The sequence below is a fragment of the Pseudorca crassidens genome, chromosome X (assembly GCF_039906515.1).
Source record: "Pseudorca crassidens isolate mPseCra1 chromosome X, mPseCra1.hap1, whole genome shotgun sequence".
NCBI classification, from domain to species: Eukaryota; Metazoa; Chordata; class Mammalia; order Artiodactyla; family Delphinidae; genus Pseudorca; species Pseudorca crassidens.
Genome location: NC_090317.1, coordinates 130,796,377 through 130,810,158, shown reverse-complemented (window position 1 = coordinate 130,810,158; position 13,782 = coordinate 130,796,377). Strand labels below are relative to the sequence as shown.

Here is a 13,782-nt window from a genome sequence, read left to right as displayed (position 1 = left end):
AACAAACAAACAAACAACAACAACAAAAAAACAACAAGGTCTTACTGTATAGCACAGGGAACTATACTCAATATCCTGTGATAAACTGTAATGGAAAAGAATATGAAAAAGATTGAATATATACGTTTAACAGAATCGCTTTGCTGTACAGCAGAAATTAACACAACATTGTAAATCAACTATACTTCAGTAAAATAAATTTTTAAAACAGACAATCCCTGATTTGGGAGCTCTTGACAAAGACCTTAACTAGCTGAAAAATAGATTATACGAGGGGTGGTGGAGTTTGAGAACGTTATCTGTGATTTGACAATCTTTCAGACTCCAGTACATCAGAATTCATGATATTTTTCATTATCACAAAAAAGCTGAAATGTCTAACTTGCTTATTGAGTTTTATAACGACTATAGAATACAGTCATTAATTCATGAGGCTAGATCCACTACCTTATGTTTAAAAAAAATATTTGATGGGCCCTCAATTCTCTGTTGAATCAAAGTAATCTGTTTAAATATGTATTCGCTCACACAATTTACTTAAAATGAAAATTAATGTTTCACAAATATACGGTTTGACAACTTTTAAAAATATAAGCAGCTAAACAAATAGGGCATGTGAAGAATTCTATTAAGTTGTCCTGGAAAATCTTCTTTGCCATTTCATTTTTCTATTCTTTCCTGACTGATGGAAAGAATTATTCTCTATCTAGTTACCTTCATTGGTCCTTTAATGCTTTAAGGGGACCTCTGAGTTCTCGTCAGTCAGCAAACAGAAGAAAGTGAGGGGGGAGGGGGGAAGGGGGAGGGAGGGAGAGGAAGAGGGAGGGGGAGAAAGGAAGGGGGAGGGGGAGAAGGAATGGGGAGGGGGAGAGAGGAAGGGGAGGGGGAGAGAGGAAGGGGGAGGGGGAGAGAGGAAGGGGAGGGGGAGAGGGGGGAGGGAGGGGGAGGCGGGGAGAGATTAAAGAAGGAAAAGTCCATAATACGTACCAGAAAACAGGCAGGGGTGATACACACGTGAACTAAACATCTTAACAACTTATTTATGAACATTCACACACAGGCAAGGATTTTTAAGGCAGCATATGCCTAAATCATCTCAACATTACCAGGGCTAAATTTCCTTCCAGGCTTGCAACTTGGACATGCTCAAGAAAAGTGATGAATGAAAGAAGGAACAGGAGTCAGAAGCTAGTTTCCAGAAAAAGATGCGTGTACCTCAGTCACCGAATTTCTTTCTTGCCAAGGCTAAGGAGCTCCATTCCCGAGCCTACCATATTGATTTCCCATCTTGAGCAAGGCCACACCAGACACCTAGCCCAGAGGATCTAGCCCACAGATGCTCAGATGGAGAGGCACGGCAGCCACCACCACCAAGCCGTGCCCGTGGCGGGCAGCACTGATTTACTGTGGCGTCTGTCCTGCTGAGATAGATTCTCGGGTCTTGTGTTCTAGGGGCAGAAGACGCCTATCCATCCAGGCAGGAAAGATACAGGGCTTGACCTGATACGTATGTTCCCACTGACATGAGGTTGCTTACTAATTATGTTTCAGTGAGGGCTCGAATATGCTTGTTACCATAGTAACATTAATAACGCCTCAACTTCACTTGAAGGCGAAAAGGTAGTTTCTGTGGACCATTAAATGTAGATTCTGGGGACCAGCCTGGAAGTGGTCTTACCAGATGTGACACAGTTTCTTCTGGAAGATGCACATCAAACTATCTATTCATCCATCTATATATGTAGTCTCTACTTGTATTAATTTTTTTTTTTTTTTTTTTGCGGTACGCGGGCCTCTCACCGTTGTGGCCTCTCCCGTTGCGGAGCAGAGGCTCCGGACGCGCAGGCTCAGCGGCCATGGCTCACGGGCCCACCCGCTCCGCGGCATGTGGGATCTTCCCGGACCGGGGCACGAGCCCGTGTCCCCTGCATCGGCAGGCGGACTCTCAACCACTGCGCCACCAGGGAAGCCCTGATTTTATATATATACATTTAGTTCTTATATAAGTTAAATATGTATATACATTATGTAATACACAATTATATTTATATAATACATTGCATGGCTAAATGAATTATTTTCATTATCTACATAAAGGCTCTCCAATGAATTTTAAGATAAAGCATGTCTTGGGACTTCCCTGGTGGCACCGTGGTTACGACTAGGCACTCCCAATGCAGGGGGCCCGGGTTCCATCCCTGGAACTAGATCCTGCATGCTGCAACTAAAAAAAAAAAAAAAAGAGAGATCCCGCATGTGACAACGAAAGATCACGCCACAACGAAGATCCTGCACATAAGACCCGACCCAGCCAAATAAATAAATAGATAGATAAATATTTTTTATAAAAAATAATAAAGTAAAATAAAGCACGTTTTGATGAGTCTTTGATCAATTATATAAATTGTATGCAAATACAAATATATGAAATGCATAGTGTATACTATAGATAACCCACAAGGACCTACAGTACAGCACAGGGAACTCTACTCAATATTCTGTAATAACCTATAAGGGAAAGGAATCTGAAGAAGTGTGTATATATATATATATGAATGAATCAGTTTGCTGTACACTTGAAACTAACACAAGATTGTAAATCAACTAAACTTCAACTTAAAAAATGCACATAATTATATAAATATAGAAATACAACATAGCAATAATTATATACATACATATTTAAATGAAATTTAGCTAGTTTAGAGGATGAAGTCTTTCTAGATATGATCTGACAATAAAACGACCCTGTGAAAGAAATAGCTTTGTGATGTTGTGGCTCTAACTGTCCTGAGACCACTTGGGTCCACACGCCAGCCTACTGACATGTCAGGGACCTACGCCTGTTTGCAGTCTACGTGCAATCCTAGTTCCAAAGAACCTGAGCCCATGGGCAAAGTGACAACCCAGGACAGGAAATCCTCTGGCATCAGTTCACGGCTGCCGTGGCCTTCCTGTGAGCTGGGGTGTGTCCGTGCTTCTCGGTAGGTGCACCGTGGATGAGTGCTGTATGTGAAACTGGCATGCAAAGGGAGTGCGGGAAGGCAGGGACCCCAAACCACAAAGAGACTATTATGAGCTTCTCAACTTTGGGGACTTCCAGTTTCTCGGTGTTCATGGCAAGTGAACTCTGGGTTCGTCTGCTGTGCTGATACGATGCTTCTTCGACTGCGCCAGGAGCTTTCGATGGCGACAGCCTCTCCACAGAGCCCTTACCTACCAAGAAACACCAAGGCGTGCATCTCCTACCAGGCAGATAAAAGGGTTATTTAGTTTCGCCTTTTTAAAAAAAGAGTGTCCAGTGTGATCCTTGCAAACATTGTCAATGTCTCCATCCCAGTATGTAACCTGGAGGAATATGGATGGACATAAAAGGGCAGCGTGTTATCACTCCTACCATATAGATTATTTCACCCTGGACCTTACGATGATACCTTGTAAGAAACTCCTACTCACGTCAGAAGAGAAAGCTTCAGGGAAAGTTAGAGAAAGCAGGTGCTTGCCCCTCAACATGCACTCTCAAATCATTTAGGTCTCAGTATCCTGTCATAAACCATCGTGGAAAAGAACATGAAAAAGAATATGCATACATATGTATAACTGAATCATTGTGCTGTACACACGAAACTAACACAACACTGTAAACTAATGTCTTCCCTCTCCAATGAGGAGTCTTTTCAGGTCCGTCTCAGGTAACTTACATCATGAATTTTCTAATATCACTTATGTTCGGTGAATGACAGAGAGAAGAAATGGAAAATGACAAAGACAAAAATCTCATTTTCCATTTTGGTACTTTGTTTTTTTGTTTTGATCTAATGTGTTGCCGTGGCTGAGAAAAAACATTTGATGCAAGAAATTGCTCTTGGTTATGCGGGTGCATACAGGCATACCTATGTGTATAAATACACAGAGACACACACAGACACGCTTCCCTTCTTACCACATGCCTTTAGGCCATGAGGGAGTATGCACCCGCGTGAGAAAAGCAGTTAACGGTGACATACTTTATACGCTTGAAAAAACGTGTTTCCTCAGACTCACAGATACAGAGAGAACAAACGAGTAACCAGTGCAGAAAGAGAAGGGGGAGGGGCAAGATAGGGATAGGGGATTAAGAGGTACAAACTACCCTCCTACTCCTTCGGTGGGAATGTAAATTGGTGCAGCTACTATGGAGAACAGTGCGGAGGCCCCTCAGAAAACTAAAAATAGAGTTACTATGTGAGCCTGCAATCCCACTCCTGGGCATATATCCAGAAAAGACAAAAACTCTAATTCAAAAAGATACATGCACCCCAATGTTCATAGCAGCACTATTTACAATAGCCAAGACATGGAAGCAACCTAATGTCCATCGACAGATGAACGGATAAAGAAGATGGGGTACATATATACAATGGAATACGACTCAGCCATAAAAAGAATGAAATCATGCCATTTGCGGCAACATGGATGGACCTAGAGATGATCATACTAAGTAAGTCAGACAGAGAAAGACAAATATCATATGATATCACTTACATGTGGAATCTAAGAAAAGGATACAAACAAACTTATTTACAAAACAGAAACAGACTCACAGACATAGAATACAAACAGAATACACTTTGCTGTATACCTAAAACTAACACAACATTGTAAATCAACTACCCTTCAATTAAAAAGAGGTACAAACTACTATGTATAAGACACATAAGCCACAAGGATACATTGTACAGCACAGGGAACTATAGTCATTATTTCAAAATACCTTTTGATGGAGTATAATCTGTAAAAATATGGAATCACTATGCTGTCCACCTGAAACTAATAGAATTATGTAAATCAACTTAAATTTTTTAAAAATGAGTTCATCGCTGCCCACCACCTGGCCCATTCACAGAGGGTACTCGAGTAGGAAAAAACTGAAAACACTATAGGCACTCCATCTCAGTGGGTTCTGGTCTCCACACACACACCTCCCCAATGCCCCCGGACACCCCCATCCCCATTGGTTGTTTCTGAGACCACGGTTTGACACTGCGGGCTGAGTAGCTAAAGCTGGCGGACCGTCAAGGTCACATAATCCACGTCCCTGCCACAGGTCTAAACCAAACACTGGTGATGTTGATAGATGAAACCCGGAAACTGACACCATGTGCAAATCCCATCACCGCTGTAAGAACAACCAAAGAGATCTTTTCCATGCCTCGCAAACATAAACAGCGACTCACGGTTAATACAACTCTCATCACTGCCCATCACAGTTTCTTTCACTTTCTTTTTTTTTTTTTAAGGATCCAAAAGCTTAACCAACTTTCTTTTTCATGTAGAAACATCAGAGGTGAAATTCCCCATTTCAAAGAAGTGCACTTGGCAAAATACGACTTCTGCCCCCAACACCGCCCCCCCCCGGAAAAAAAGTTCCAACCAGCCAGACAAAAGCAAAAACGGTTACCAAAGGGGAAAGCGGTGGGGGGGATAAATTAGGAGTTTGGGATTAGATACACAGCACTATATATATATATAAAATAGATCAACAATGAGAACCTCCTGTAGAGCACAGGGAACTACACTCAGTGTTTTGTAATAACCTATACGGGAAGAGAATCTGAAAAAAGAATATACACATATATATGTATAACTGAATCACTTTGCTGTACGCCTGAAACACAACAACTATACTCCAATTTAAAAAAAAAAATGAGAGATGAGTTGGGATGAGGGTGGATGCCTGCAGAAACCCAAGAGAGTCCATTTCACAGAACGAAAGAGTAGAATGGGGGTTGTCAGGGGGAAATGGCGAGTTACGAATCAAAGGTCATAAAGTTTAGATAAAGCAAGATGAGTATCTTCTAGATCTTCTGCACAATATTGGACCTACAGTCCACAGGACTATACTGTGCACTTAAACATGTGTTTAAGTGTACAGTAGAGTGGATTCTCGTGTCACACGTTTTTACCACAAAGCAATAAAATAAAAAAACATACCCTTGGGATGATGACTTTGCGATGGAAGGACGACTTCATCATCCAATCAGGGATTAGCCTCTGGAAACCAAAATGATCACCGATATCAACACAGCAAACCAAGAAGGTCCAGTTGCCATCCAAAAAAGAGCGCTCTGTTACCTTGGTAAATCACTATTCATACCACACACGTTTTAAATAAGACCACCAAACAAAACTCTGGGTTCTTTCCCTTCATTTCCAAAGAGCTGTGAAAGCACATGCCATTTCCTTAATACCATCCTGAAATAAAGATCTGCCTCCGGTGAGGCCCTGTAGGGTTTATTCTTCCCCACTTCTTCCCTAATACGGTTATTCTTTTCTCCTCTGGAATCAATTCAACAAAACCTCACCTTACTGTACATTTCACGTTTGTTGGGGTCTGGTTCGTGTTCGGTCAGGCACCCCTTCTGGGAGGTGCAGGGGGGTTGGGGGCTGGTGCAGAGAAGATGCTCATTCTGGAAACTGGCCAATTTCCACAGGCAGGTGGCGCTCAGGGGTTCCACACACACCTGGGGCAGGTGATCTCAACAGTGAATGTCTGAAGTCTGAAATCAGAGCCCTAAGTGGCCTGGCTATTCTCCACTCATGTGCTGATTTCATGAGTCCTTTATTTCCTTTTTGTGTCGTACACCCACTGCAGACATCAATCCTTCTCAGAGGTATTTGTTCAAAGCCTATAAATGGCCAACCTCAAACTTCTAGGCGGTCCCACTGTTTTTTTCTCCCTTATTCACTTGTCCTACTCTGCCCGCCCCCAAGAAAAAGGAGGAAGGGTTTCCCATCCCGCCACTCACGGAGCACAGAACAGAAGAGGCTTTGAAAGGCCAAATGTAGGTTGTTTAGAGAAAAATGACAAAACTGGAAAATATTCATGGCGTGAATGGCCCATGAATGGTTTGCAGCCCACAGCAGATGACCTAATTGCCTAGAACCACGTGGGCTCAATTTTGAGATTTTTCACTGTCTCCCCTTATCCGGCCCAAAGCGGAATATCTGGTTTGAAACTGGTAGCTGACAAGTTTAAGAAATCAGCTGTCACTACATCCAAGGCCTAGTCTGTCTTCGAATTTTTTAACATAATTAAGCGGAAAATGAAGTGTCTCTTCTGAAAAGATACAGTAGCCAGGATATTTTTTTTTTAATTGGGCAACTGACTTAAACTAAACCCTGAGCATATTTTTCTCATTTGGGAATAAATGTATACCCTTAAGCATCAAGAGCGTTATAGAAAGTATACGGTTGTGGTTGATATATTAAAACTCCGTTCCTTGCCCTTGACTTTCACATACAAAATTCAGCTCTCAGCGGGTTTGGAATTTAAGTATATTTTAACCAGAGAAGCCTGTCATCAGGGTGACGGCATTAAAGGACTTTAAATATTTTCATACGGTGGCTTCACTGGAATCACATCAATTCTGTCAACAGGTTGCATTGTTGACAATACCTAGCTGTGCAATAAAGGTTTAGAATCTGGAGTACCAATTAAAACGGAAGAACAGTAAAGCCACGCCAGACTCTGTGCACTTGAATATTTACTTTTGTGAGAACCGTCTCTGGGTTTTTTTGTTGTGGTCCAGGCATCAAAGCACAATATTCTAAAGAGTTCTTAAAGAGATGCTTGCACATTCTGAAAGCAATGTAATGTGTATAGAGAGGAAACACTCTCATCTTTGTACAGAGACCAAGAAGCTTTCCACAAATTACTACAAAGGAAAAAAACATGAAAAGGCCAAGTTCAGAAATAAAGAAAAACCCCACATACTTACTGCGGGTCTACATTCCAGGCCCCAGAAAGAGAACTTTTATATTGCCCAGGTCTATTCACTTGTAAATTCCAGAGCGTGGCAAAACCTGCTCTATCTACCTTATGTAGCAAATCGTCACTTATCAAGTATCATATCTATTTTTAGATTTGGGTATAAATTAGCTGGGTTTAGGGCCAAATGTACATTCAGCACTCTTTTTATTTAGGGGGAAAAAAAAATACAAAGGAAAGCAACAATTCTTCCACCAAAGAAAAACGTGTCAAAACACCTTGAAAACAGCATCAAAGCACAGCCATTAGTATGAAAATGCAATTATCATTAACTCCCTGCTCGAAATCATTCTGGTTTCCAAAAAATTAAACCTGTCATTTTAATCCAGTAATTTAAAACTGATGAAGTAATTTTCCACTTGCTACTTATTGGCCCTCATGATTTTCTTACATGTCAAGGAAAATATTCTTTAAAATTGCCAAATATATATCTCTATATATAGAGAGATAAATATAGTATAGATATATAGCTATATCTCCAAGTACATTTCTTTGGGTAATAGAATATTGAAGTTTTAATCTAGAAAAAAAATAAATATTTGCAGAGGCCTCCGTGAGATTCTTATGTTCTTACTTTAGGGATGCATTTTTAAAATCCACATTTTTAAAATCTGGAATTAAGGGATGAATGCAGCCATGTGCCAAAACACCCACCACCCCCTACACACACACACACACAAACACACACCTTCTGCTGCATCTACACGAGGAAATCTACCCTGAGGATTTTCAAGGCTGGCTGTTAACCTCTTTCCAAAGCCCACTAAAGGCAACTAAAGGCATGAAAAATTCCCCAGCCCCTCAATCTGCCCCCAGAAAGATGCAGATTTCTGTGCCACAGGACCCTTTCTCCGGGCTCTCTCATTCTCTAGGAAAAACGCTAAGCATCGCCATTCAAACTACGCCGTTCTCTTAGCAGCTGAGGTTGCTTTGTTCTGATGCAAAGTCAGGTCTTGAAGCCCCGGTTAATTTCTAGCTGAAGTATATACCTACCAACGATGCCTTATGCACGCACTCCTACGTTGCCTGCAGAACCCTACACAAACTGGAAATTCTGCTCCCTCAGGATAACTAAGTCTCCCCAAACTTTCTTTTCTTTTTTCTTTCTTTCTTCCTCTGCGTCCCGTCCCTTCAATCGTGCTAAAGGCTGACTCCGAAAAGGAGCTAGCTCGTACCACCTCGCATCACAAAATGCGTTAAACGCAGCGCGCTCAGGATGTGGAAGCCGGGTCAGCCAGGGGACCCCTTCAGACAGCCTAGGCTATGAGCACAGAAAGCCGTTTCCCCGCAACTGAACAAGTAGGAAAAAAAAGAAATCAAAGGAAGAATCCACACTACCACCTTGTGGATTCCGCTCGCAAGAACAGTACCTGCTGAGTTCGATACCCGCCACCGGACACACCTCACCCCAAATCTCCCAAGTTGGGTCCACATGACGGAGGGCGAGCCGCGGGCCCGGCTCACGGCAGGCGCGCGCGCGCTCTCGGCTTCACTCCTGACGCGCGCTCCCAGCGCGGGCGCGAGCCGCCTTCCTCGGCCCCCCGACGCGGCCTCCTGCACCCCGCCCCCCTCCCGCCGGCTCGAGAGAGCGGCCTCGTGGCTCCAAAAATAGATGAAAAGAGGCCCACACCTGCTGGTCGGTTCAGAGAAGGGAGTCACACCAGAGGAAAACCCGCAGCCAAAAAAAAAAAAAAAACACCCACAAAAAAACAAAACAGAAAAGGGAGAGGGGCGGGAGGGAGGCAGAAGAGGTCCTCCGGACGCCCCTCGCCCTCCGAGGGGGACTTCCGTTCCCAGGGCGGCCCCGGCCAGGCCCCGAGGGTGCGCGGGGGGACCCCCGGCTCCCGCCCTCGCCGCTTCGGGGAGAAAGGATGCTGTGTCTGGCGGCGGGCAGGCTCCGGAATGGTGGGCCGGGCCCAGGGATGCGCGGGGCCCCGGGCCCGGATCCGGGGGCGCACCACTCGGGGGGCCCGCCCGGGAGGGCCGGGCGGAGAAATCCAACCTACCGGTTCTCGGAGGGACGAAGAAGCCGGGGGAGGGGAGGGGTGCGGTCGGGGACGGGCGGGGAAAGAGGGGGCGTCTGGGAGACTGAAGGGTGCCCGCGCGCCCTGAAGAGGCGGCGGGCTTCCCGGAGAGCCAGAGCGGGAGGGAGGGAACACTCGTGGGCTGGGGTCGGGGTGCAGCCGGGACCTCGGCCTCTCCTCCGGCCGCCGCCGGCCCGCGACCCCCGCACCGTCTGCGGCCGAGCGGTACGCCGGTTCGGCCCGCTGGAGCGGGACGGGGGTCAGGCCGAGCCGCGCGGGAAAGGGCAGGGGGCGGCGGCGGGGCTCCGGATGAAATCGGCTGGGAAAGCGTGGGAGGCGGGCGGGATCTGACGCGCGGGACGGCTGCGAGCTTTGGGAGACGGCGGGGGGGGGGGGAATGGAGCGAGGGAGCGGGGAGGGTTGTCTGTTACGTGGCCCAAGGCGCTGCGGGTGGTCCGCACCTCCGAACCGAGTCCCCGGACCTCCTCCCCCCGCCTCCGGCGAGAGGACCGGCCCGCCGTGCTTCCCGCGGGCTCTCCTCCCGGATCGAGGGTTCTCCGTGGGCACCGACGGGGGTCCGCATCCCCGGAGACCCCGGCTAGGACGCCCAGCGCCGGTCCCCGCAGATACCAACTTTTGTGGTCCTCGGGGAGAAGCGGGCAGCTCGGGGACGGCGCTCGGGCGGCAGCTGCGTGCCCCGCGCAGACGTGCAGGCCAGACCCAAAGGCTCCCGAAGCAGCAACGCCACCAACCGCCCTCACTCCTCCTCGCGCCCTCCATCTCCCGCCGCTTGCCTTCCCACAGCCCACACGCACGGGTGAAGGGCGGATGGCAGTGGGAGGGCAGGTGGCCCGCTCCCCAGCTTTGCAGAAACGGCGCTAAGCTATTTCGTCTTCACCCGGGGTCTCCAGCGCGCCCGGGTCGCTCCCCAGCAAAGCCCAACCAGCCCCTCATCAATCACGTGCGTTATTTCGTGCATCACACAAGCCGTCATCTTATCCAAGGCCAGCAGAGGAAGGAGGGGGGGAAAAATCGCTTAATGCAAACCCAGCCAAGCCTGTTTTCCTTTTTTCTCTCTGGTTAACCCAAAAAAATGCACCCCGGGAGGTGGTAGCTGACAGTTTCCTTAAAGAAGAAGGAGGAGAAAAAAGCCCGTGATGGCTCACAGTTTCCAGAAGTGCTCCTGGCTTCCCCGCCAGTCCTGCTTTGCAGACATCTGGCACTTCGCTCGTTCTCTCCCTGTACTGCAGATGTATTTTTTTTTCCTCCTGTGTCTGCCACACTCTTCTGTTTATTTGTATGTAACAGAGCGCTATTTTGTAAACACCTCACACACGGCCCCAGAGCCGTTCAGATAGCTGATTGCAGCAAAACGCTTCCCAACCACGGTGGTCCCAATTTTTTTAAGTCGTAAGAAAAAATGTACTGTTTCTGTAGAGATGTGTACGAAGCTTGCACAGGACACGCCGTACATATATGTCCACACTCCCACCCACACCTAAGAAACGGAGCGACCGATGGAAGAAAAAGTGCTATGCAAATTTTCAAAATTTAAAAAAAAAAATTTTTTTTTAAATGTCGGATGAAGTGGAGCGCAAACGTTAGCAGTCGGGCTTATCATCTTTTGCTGGCAAGCACACGAGTCAAAACGTTAAATAGGCTTAAAAAAAAACCCCACAGACACATCTTAAAACGGCACCTACCTTAGCCGTGGAAAAGCTGCATCGGCTGTAAGTGTTCTTTTTATGCATCCAGATTTTTCCAGGGACCGAGGCTATGATTCAGGAGGATGTACTAAGTCCAAGCGCCTTGGCTTTCTCGAATCTCAACTGGATTTGCTCCCCCGAAGAAACGCGAGGACCACCGACACTGCCGTTTGCAGGAAATTCGTTGTTTCTATCCTAGTCTGATGGGGAAGAAGAAACAGGAACACAGCCGGAGAAGGAAGGGCAGCGTTACGTCTGAATAAGAGCTCTGTATGTAGAGACAGAGACCCGTCTGCAAGAAAAAGAGAGATTGAAGCGAGAGGTCCTGATGGTTCCCAGCTCCCCCCTCTGCTATTGGACCAAACTGAATGAAATTTACAAAGCCAGCAGCCAATAGATCCCCGCGGTCGGCCCCATCGCTACAGAAACCACATCCACGGCTACAAGCGCATGCAAAGAGCAGCTAATCCCAGTGCAAACCAGCTGGAACAGAGAGATTCTGGTGCCGCCGGGGTGGTGGAACAGGTGAGCGCGCGTCTCACTGGGCCACCGTGCCAGAGCGCACGGGAAAGCTTCCCTGCCCTCTCCAGATACCCTTCGGAGACACCACACACGGTGCCGTATTTGCAAACACCATTAACCCTTTAAGGCTATGCTATCCAAGGGTGAGTGCCAGCCGTGCAAGCTCTTCCCCGGGGGTCAGGCTGACAACTGTGTTACTGTTTCTGGATGGTATTCGGCTTGTACTGGGAAACAGTGATAGACAGATAGATAGATAGATAGATAGATAAATTAGCAAAATTAGAATGAAGACCTGTAAAGGACAGAACCTCTTTTATGCCCAGGTGATGGGTTAATACATTTTGGGTTTTTTTTTTTTTTTTTTTTTGGTTGCGTTGGGTCTTCGTTGCCGTGCGTGGGCTTCTCAATGTGGTGGTTTCTCTCGTTGCCAAGCACAGGCTCTAGGCACATGGGCTTCAGTAGTTGTGGCTCGTGGGCTCTAGAGCACAGGCTCAGTAGTTGTGGCACACGGGCTTAGCTGCTTTGCGGCATGTGGGATCTTCCCGGACCGGGGCTCGAACCCCTGTCCCCTGAACTGGCAGGCAGATTCTTAACCGCTGCACCACCGGGGTAGCCCCTGTTTGTTTCTTATACAGTAGTGGTTTTGATGAATAAAATACTGAAGAAGTTTCTAGCACCTGCGAGTTGTATTGAAATACCCCTCTTCACTTTTGGGATCCAGGATTTCATCTTTTCCAGCCAACTCAGAATTTGGTAATAGGACCTGGTATTTATCACTGGGTTCGAGGTAGCTGGCTGTCAGCTGCGTGATGTCCGAAGCTCCTCTCTCATAAATCAGGGAAGGCTATAGAGTGCTGTGGCAGTCTGAACACAGCTTCTCCAACTAGACTGCTTGGGTTCAAGTGGCATATGACCTTCGCTGTGTGTTTAAATACTTCGTCTGGGTTTCCGCCTCTGTAACGTGGAGAAGACAAGTAATCACCTTGTGATATCCTTGTGATGTGATATGTGATACAGGACTAGGCATGCGAGAAGCTCCAGATAAATGTCTGCTTTTCTTAACCTTATTTCACAGGCCTAGGGACTTACTTCCTGAAGGAAAAACATAATGTCTTCTATCCATAGGACATCCTCACAATTGCTTCTGCATTTAGGCAGCGAACTCAGGCATCCAACCTGCTGTCATTATTTGATGTGATGCCACAACTAGGGATTCCTCAGGAGTTTTAAGAGAAGGGCTCTTGCGGAACATAGCCAATAGTGGGGAAGGTGATCAACACTGATTTAGGAGACCTAGCTTCAGACCAAGTGTCTGAACCCTGCTAGCTTTAACCTGTTGGAAAGTCCGTTAGGTTCTGTGAACCTTAGGGAATAGATCCTTTAAACAGTGATTGAAATAGCTCTCTGTGGTTCCTTGGGACAAATAAATGAGATAATAGGCACGAAAACATGCATCACCAAGAAGATGTCTATATATATCATACATACAGGTACAGAGAGAATGCTATTTTCATCACTGTTATATATACACAAAATATATAATCTAATAATAGAAGAAACATACATATGTTTTATATAAATATATATTTTTCTTCTATTATTTAATAATTATTGAAGATCCAATAACATAATAGTATCGCTAATAAGTATAGTTTTTCCCCCAAATTAGTAACACACATAACTGTAGACACAAAAATATATAGACAGATATATATATACA

General features: G+C 46.0%; 1 protein-coding gene across 5 annotated transcripts in view; it reads right to left on the bottom strand.

Moving 5' to 3' along the window:
- The window catches only part of LOC137216342 (neuroligin-4, X-linked), a 345,320-nt gene extending 333,199 nt beyond the window's left edge, over positions 1–12,121 (bottom strand). For 2 of the 5 annotated variants that reach the window (XM_067722290.1, XM_067722289.1), the window contains exon 1: positions 11,538–12,121. The gene's annotated coding sequence lies outside the window, so the exon portion shown is untranslated. Of the gene's footprint in view, positions 1–10,295; positions 10,601–10,649; positions 10,782–11,537 lie in introns of those variants that run through there. The other 3 variants (XM_067722294.1, XM_067722291.1, XM_067722293.1) reach the window with 3 other exon arrangements.
- Positions 12,122–13,782: the final 1,661 nt, after the last annotated feature.